At 39.8% G+C, this 8430-nt stretch overlaps 1 protein-coding gene across 1 annotated transcript in view; it reads right to left on the bottom strand.

The window, feature by feature from the left end:
* LOC308082382 (glutamate receptor-interacting protein 2-like) overlaps positions 1–8430 on the bottom strand; it is a gene marked incomplete at its 3' end in the record, with an annotated part of 198701 nt that overhangs the window by 87450 nt on the left and 102821 nt on the right. The window lies entirely within an intron of this gene.

Raw genomic sequence — 8430 nt, 5'->3', positions numbered from 1 at the left:
CATGAATAATGTACTAAGCACAGAATGCTCCTCATAGCCAGAACTAACACACTGCAGCCGTGTCTCAACACACACACACACACACACACACACACACACACACACACACACACACACACACACACACACACACACACACACACACACATTTTCATGTAGGTACAGTATAACTGCAGACACCCTCCATTTAATGCGCATAATGCTAGACAAATGGTCTAGCATCACCCAGAGTTAAACATGTACAGACAGACAGACAGACAGACAGACAGACAGACAGACAGACAGACAGACAGACAGACAGACAGACAGACAGACAGACAGACACACACAGACACACAGACACACACAGACACACGCAAACACACAGACACACAGACACACACAGACAGACTACGGCAAACTGATTTGAATAAATTGCACCAACTGGCTTTCAATGTGGCTGCTGGCATTCAGCCTGACACAAACCTGCCTCATTTGGTTCCTGCTCAGAGTCCAAACAGTTGCTGTTGTGCTTGTGGATCCTCCGCAACATAGACATACCATAGCTGAGTGGGTAGAGGCATTCTGGGAAACGGAAGGTCATCGGTTCACGCCTGGACCCTGTCTATACTGTATGTGTCCAAGTGTCACTGAGCAAGACACTAAACCCCTAACTGCTCCCTGAGCGCTGTATTAATATCAGCCACTGTTCCTAATAGCTAGGATGGGTATATGTATGAATATCACACACTGCTACTAATAGTTAGGATGATAAATGTATTAATATTACCCAATGCTCCTAATAGTTTGTATGGTAAACGTATTAATATTGCCCACGGCTCCTAATAGTTTGGATGGTAAAGGAACTGAATTTTGACCTTCAGGTAAAACGAAATTGTCAAACCAGGAACAGGATCGTGTCAAAGGTTGTGTCCAATCTAGACAAAGGATCTAAATGTCTCAATAGAAGAGCATGGAGACCAAATACAACCAGCCCAAATGTATAAGTTATATTGAATTAACATACGCTACCACACAGATTGGACAAAATAACATTTCATTCACTAAAATAAATGACATAATATAGCTTTAAATACAGTGCTTAGTTTATCTATAGCTCCCACCAAGCCCAGCGCATCATTTTAAACACAACAAACTGTTTAGACTTTCTGCTTTAACTCTGACTGAGAAAGCAATCCCCGTTCGTCAAAGTGGGTCACAAACATTTCCTGAACATTTCACACCACACAACATAACCTTTAGATTCAGATGCATCCAGGACAGAATGTCCCAAAACAGCCTCACATTAAAATATCATCACAAACACTCTGGGCTAGTTTAATATTCGGGACCGTACCTATGTTCCCCGGGTCCTATGTTCCCCGCTTTCCTAGGGAGAGCGGGGAATATAGGACCTAACCTAAACCTAACCCTAACCCTAACCTTAGTGGGGAACATAGAACCCGGGGAACATAGGTATGACCCCGTCAAAACCACCTCAGGAAACCTGAAACCAGAGTGATGTGTGCTTATTCTCAATGGTAACATTTTAAAAGACGCATGAGCACATTGAGCAGCTACAGTCCTCTGAAGCAACCAGAAACACACCTACCCTAGGATAAAGGAAATTACTCATAGAATGATTCAGAAAACCCCTTCTACTTTACACACACGCACGCACGCACGCATGTGCAGACACAACCATTGAAATCCCATATGCACACAATTTATGAGATATATAAGTATTGTATATAGTACATGACAGAGAGGGAAGGGAGGCCGCACGCACGCACGCACGCACAAACAAACACACACACAAACACACACACACACACACACACACACACACACACACACACACACACACACACACACACACACACACACACACACACACACACACACACACACACACACACACACACACGGTAATCCAACTGAGCAGCACAGAAAATGGCATGTGATTTACATTAAACCCAGTGGTGTATGCGCATATATAAACATAAAATAAATGTAGAATTTGCGTGTAGAATGTGTAGAGTAACAGTATAGCTGAGGTACACTTTCACACTAGTAGTGTGTCACACTGCAACATGTGCCAGCAGTGACTGTGAGTCATATATGTGAGTCATCACAGTGTTTGTTAGAGCAGGGGTTCTCAAGCTTTTGTAACTGGAGGCCCACCTGGGTGGGGTATGTGTCACGATGATCAGTGCCCACATACCCAAATAAATGTGATTTACACCGTCACTGTTGGGCAGCAACCTTGTATCTCCATATTTCAACTTTTTTATGTTTCTTTGTTTTTTTTGGTCACAGCTGCACTATATATTTTTCCTCTTCTACCCCAGATTTGAACCCGGGTCTCCTGCGCAAGTGCTAACATTTTTACCATTGAGTAAAAAAATGTTTTTGAACATTCCACCAGAGGGCGCTCTAACGCAACTTAGGAATGATCCCTCGACGCTGATAGAAGGAATGGACGGATGTGACGTCGTCCCAAAAAACGTCACTTCCGTCCATTCCTATATTAGGATTTGTAGAAAAACACTTCTAGCTCGGATTCTTTTTTTTGTGGTGAAAACGAGCCATTTTCAACGGGCGATAGCAACAAAATGGCCGATCGCGGTAAAAAACAGTTTTCGTTCCAGTGGATAGAACTCACCCTCCCCCACCCACTGGGCACTTTTTGTTTACATCCTCGTGCACGTCGTGGCTTCTGCGGCTCTCCCAAAGATCGTCAAAACACAGTAAAAAACGCTGGCACCCCACGCGGTCCCGCGGATGAAGCGGATGCATAGTACCTGGCAGTGAATGTGTTAAAAAAAAACAGATCAGCATTCAAGGCCATGCACAGAAAATGTTCATTTATTCTTCGTGTCAAACCAGGAACAGGATTGTGTTAAAGGTCATGTCTCACCTAGACACGGGATCTAAATGTCTCAATAGAAGAGCAGGGAGACAAAATACAACCATCCCAATTGTAAAAGTGTATTAACACAGAGATTGGACAAAATGGCATTTTATTCATTAAAAAGGTTACATAGTGTCAAGCTAAATTACGTAGTGAAAATAGCTGATGAATAAGTTGAGTAATAGCAGTGGTGAGAGAAGTACTTCGATTTGTTTACATACTGTGGGGTAAAAGTATTAATGCCACTTCAGAAAAACATTCCATTACAAGTAAAAGGCCTGTATTCAAAATTGTACATGAGTAAAAGTACAAAAGTATTGGCATCAAAATACTTACAGTATCAAAGTAAAAGTACTCACATTTGTCAAGATTATTTCCAACTTGAGCAAAAAGAGCAGATCTACAAGCTCACAATGTGTACTTGTGAGCTTGAAGATCTGCTATTTTTGAACAGCCGAAGTATAACATAGGGCTTGAATGGTTAATGTACAAAGTATGTTTTGTGATATACCCATTTCAATCTGCAAAGAAGCTAATAACTTAAAGGTAGGGTAAGTGATATTTTTTGGTTAAAACAAAAAGTATTTTTTTAAAAGGTTAAAATACTATATTCTGATAGTAATCATTGCTATAGAGTGTTTTTTCAGTAACAGATGTCTCCCTGTCTCTCCAGCTCTTTAATAAACAGAAAATACATTTTTCGGTAGGTGTCAAAATCTCAGCCAATCAGGAGAAAGTACCCATTTTTAAGCTTAATTTGTATAGTTTTCAGTTCAAATTTTGCATGCTCATTTCTTAGTGTCATCACTTCCAATTTCACTTGTTTAATCTGTGTCCTGATTGAGTTCTCTGTCCTGGTTGGATAAAATTGGAAATGAAACTAAAAAAAAAAAAAAAAAAACTACAAAATACATTTTCTGTTTTATAAAGAGCTGGAGAGACATGGAGACTCTTTATATGGACAGGACACTCTATAGTAACGATCACTATCAGAACATATACCCATTTTGCAATTATTTGAAACTTTGCAAATCACTTACACTACCTTTAAGTTTTCAAATAATTGTAATGCAGTAAAGAAAGTAGAATATTTGCCTCTGAGATGTTATGGAGTAGAAGTTAAAGGAAATACCTCTAAATTGTACTCAAATACAGTACTGGAGTACTTCGTTACATTCCACCGGAATGGTGGAATCTCTCAGACTCTGCGAGATGCAAAGAAAACTATGATTTGTTGAATAATTCAGAGAGAGAAGTCAACACTTTTAGAAGTCACAGGAACACAGAATTCCAGTAGAGTCTTTTAATTAGCAGTGAGAGTGATGGTTGTGCACGTGCTGAGCGTGTACGCTGTTGGGTGGGTAGGTACAGCAGTCGTGGAAAGTGATTTACTCAAATACTGTAATTAACTGCACTTTTAGGTGATTTCATTTTACTTGAGCATTTCCATTCTTCAATCATGTATACTCTAGGCTACTCCGCTACATCTGACAGGCAAATTTGCCAATTTAGAAGAAGACATGCCACTTAAGCCCTATTTTATACTTTGTCTGTTCAAAAATAGCTGTTATACAACAGGTAGTTCAGACCAAGCAATCGGATTGGTTGAAATGTGCTCTCTAGCCATGCATGCTACAGCACACCTAGCCGTTCTCAAATGAAACTATTCACATTATTAATATTAGCTGTGCTGATCAGACGGAGTCTTGGCAGAGCAGAGCAACGTTGGTGGAGCAACATACCCCACCTGGGTGGGGTATGTGTCACGATGATCAGTGCCCACATACCCAAATAAATGTGATTTACACCGTCACTGTTGGGCAGCAACCTTGTATCTCCATATTTCAACTTTTTTATGTTTCTTTGTTTTTTTTGGTCACAGCTGCACTATATATTTTTCCTCTTCTACCCCAGATTTGAACCCGGGTCTCCTGCGCAAGTGCTAACATTTTTACCATTGAGTAAAAAAATGTTTTTGAACATTCCACCAGAGGGCGCTCTAACGCAACTTAGGAATGATCCCTCGACGCTGATAGAAGGAATGGACGGATGTGACGTCGTCCCAAAAAACGTCACTTCCGTCCATTCCTATATTAGGATTTGTAGAAAAACACTTCTAGCTCGGATTCTTTTTTTTGTGGTGAAAACGAGCCATTTTCAACGGGCGATAGCAACAAAATGGCCGATCGCGGTAAAAAACAGTTTTCGTTCCAGTGGATAGAACTCACCCTCCCCCACCCACTGGACACTTTTTGTTTACATCCTCGTGCACGTCGTGGCTTCTGCGGCTCTCCCAAAGATCGTCAAAACACAGTAAAAAACGCTGGCACCCCACGCGGTCCCGCGGATGAAGCGGATGCATAGTACCTGGCAGTGAATGTGTTAAAAAAAAACAGATCAGCATTCAAGGCCATGCACAGAAAATGTTCATTTATTCTTCGTGTCAAACCAGGAACAGGATTGTGTTAAAGGTCATGTCTCACCTAGACACGGGATCTAAATGTCTCAATAGAAGAGCAGGGAGACAAAATACAACCATCCCAATTGTAAAAGTGTATTAACACAGAGATTGGACAAAATGGCATTTTATTCATTAAAAAGGTTACATAGTGTCAAGCTAAATTACGTAGTGAAAATAGCTGATGAATAAGTTGAGTAATAGCAGTGGTGAGAGAAGTACTTCGATTTGTTTACATACTGTGGGGTAAAAGTATTAATGCCACTTCAGAAAAACATTCCATTACAAGTAAAAGGCCTGTATTCAAAATTGTACATGAGTAAAAGTACAAAAGTATTGGCATCAAAATACTTACAGTATCAAAGTAAAAGTACTCACATTTGTCAAGATTATTTCCAACTTGAGCAAAAAGAGCAGATCTACAAGCTCACAATGTGTACTTGTGAGCTTGAAGATCTGCTATTTTTGAACAGCCGAAGTATAACATAGGGCTTGAATGGTTAATGTACAAAGTATGTTTTGTGATATACCCATTTCAATCTGCAAAGAAGCTAATAACTTAAAGGTAGGGTAAGTGATATTTTTTGGTTAAAACAAAAAGTATTTTTTTAAAAGGTTAAAATACTATATTCTGATAGTAATCATTGCTATAGAGTGTTTTTTCAGTAACAGATGTCTCCCTGTCTCTCCAGCTCTTTAATAAACAGAAAATACATTTTTCGGTAGGTGTCAAAATCTCAGCCAATCAGGAGAAAGTACCCATTTTTAAGCTTAACTCATTGGCCGCCATTATCGCATTAACGCGATCTAATAAATAGCGCGCTTGGCCGCCAGGATCGCATTAATGCGATCTAACGTCTTTATTGATCTTTATGCTCTGATCACGCTATTCTGTTATGAATCAGGCTAAGTTTCGGGTTCCACTTACTTCAACCACCACTGCATCCGGTTCCATGACTTGGGTTCCGTTTTCGGTTTTACATTTTTCCCCCCAGTCATTTTCGACCATAATAGGGAAACAAACGGTTTTTCACACGCTATGAAAAGCGATCGGAGACCTCCCCTCCTATAATCTATGGTCTGGGTGACGAACAGTCATCCCCGTTGTGCATCACAAAGTAATTTTCGCCGATAACAGAATCTGAGACATTTCACTTCCGGTTCATGTGTTTCACTGTGTGAGTGGGTCTGGGAGGGGGCGAGTGTGATCGAGAGGCGATCAAGCTTGGTATGTGCTGCTCTCTGGTGGTGGAACGATCAAAACGATTCAAGTGTCAAGGTAGACTTTCTAGATGTGAATTAAATAACAAAATAACGAAACAAAAAAACACGAAAATCGCTGGCAAGGGCTGCTATGAACGAGGTTTTAACTCTGGCAGTCAATGAGTTAATTTGTATAGTTTTCAGTTCAAATTTTGCATGCTCATTTCTTAGTGTCATCACTTCCAATTTCACTTGTTTAATCTGTGTCCTGATTGAGTTCTCTGTCCTGGTTGGATAAAATTGGAAATGAAACTACAAAAAAAAAAAAAAAACTACAAAATACATTTTCTGTTTTATAAAGAGCTGGAGAGACATGGAGACTCTTTATATGGACAGGACACTCTATAGTAACGATCACTATCAGAACATATACCCATTTTGCAATTATTTGAAACTTTGCAAATCACTTACACTACCTTTAAAGAGTCTACACCATGAAAATCACTTTTTTCTTGGTTTTTTGTATTTTTTGGGGTCCCCAGTGTCTCTTGTACCCCAAAAAATGTTTTTTTTTTAAATTCAGTCATTCCTTCTCATTTCATGGATTTCCAGAATGGGCGTGTCTGAACAGGCGATCTCAGAATGGCAATGTTTATGAGGTCATAAACATTTTTGATGGCAAACCCAATGTTAAATGAAAAGTGCCCGAATCGCTCCGAAACTTTTTCTACCCCCCCTAAGTGGGGGTCTACGAACAAATACTTCGGGCTCGGATTTTGGCTCCGCCCCCCGGAAGTGGGTGAAACAGGCACCTCAAACACTTGGTGGAATTGTTCAAAAATGTTCAAAGTGTTTTTTTTTTCGATTTTGTATTTTTCTTAGATGCTTCTTTTTATGCAGAATTTTTCCATTTTTTTTTTTTTTTTAATATATATTTTTTTATTAACAGAATTGCTCAGTAGCCCCCCCTGCCCAAGAGGACGTTTTGGTATTGCAGCTGAAAGTGCTGTATAAGCCAGAGACAATTGACTTGGGATGAGTATATCTGAGTGATGATTTAGGCTCAAACCTTTTGAAAAAGGTTTGAGGGACATACACCATATGATATTAAATATCAAATATATTTTTTAAATTCATGGTGTAGCTCCTTTAAGTTTTCAAATAATTGTAATGCAGTAAAGAAAGTAGAATATTTGCCTCTGAGATGTTATGGAGTAGAAGTTAAAGGAAATACCTCTAAATTGTACTCAAATACAGTACTGGAGTACTTCGTTACATTCCACCGGAATGGTGGAATCTCTCAGACTCTGCGAGATGCAAAGAAAACTATGATTTGTTGAATAATTCAGAGAGAGAAGTCAACACTTTTAGAAGTCACAGGAACACAGAATTCCAGTAGAGTCTTTTAATTAGCAGTGAGAGTGATGGTTGTGCACGTGCTGAGCGTGTACGCTGTTGGGTGGGTAGGTACAGCAGTCGTGGAAAGTGATTTACTCAAATACTGTAATTAACTGCACTTTTAGGTGATTTCATTTTACTTGAGCATTTCCATTCTTCAATCATGTATACTCTAGGCTACTCCGCTACATCTGACAGGCAAATTTGCCAATTTAGAAGAAGACATGCCACTTAAGCCCTATTTTATACTTTGTCTGTTCAAAAATAGCTGTTATACAACAGGTAGTTCAGACCAAGCAATCGGATTGGTTGAAATGTGCTCTCTAGCCATGCATGCTACAGCACACCTAGCCGTTCTCAAATGAAACTATTCACATTATTAATATTAGCTGTGCTGATCAGACGGAGTCTTGGCAGAGCAGAGCAACGTTGCTCCAGCAGCACTGTATGCTAAGGCTAGATTTGCATGGGAAGTTTA

Source organism: Gymnoscopelus braueri (genome assembly GCF_963280865.1).
Source record: "Gymnoscopelus braueri genome assembly, chromosome: 3".
Classification (NCBI taxonomy): domain Eukaryota; kingdom Metazoa; phylum Chordata; class Actinopteri; order Myctophiformes; family Myctophidae; genus Gymnoscopelus; species Gymnoscopelus braueri.
The sequence above is the reverse complement of the archived record's forward strand: the minus strand, read 5'-3'. Positions and strand labels throughout refer to the sequence as shown.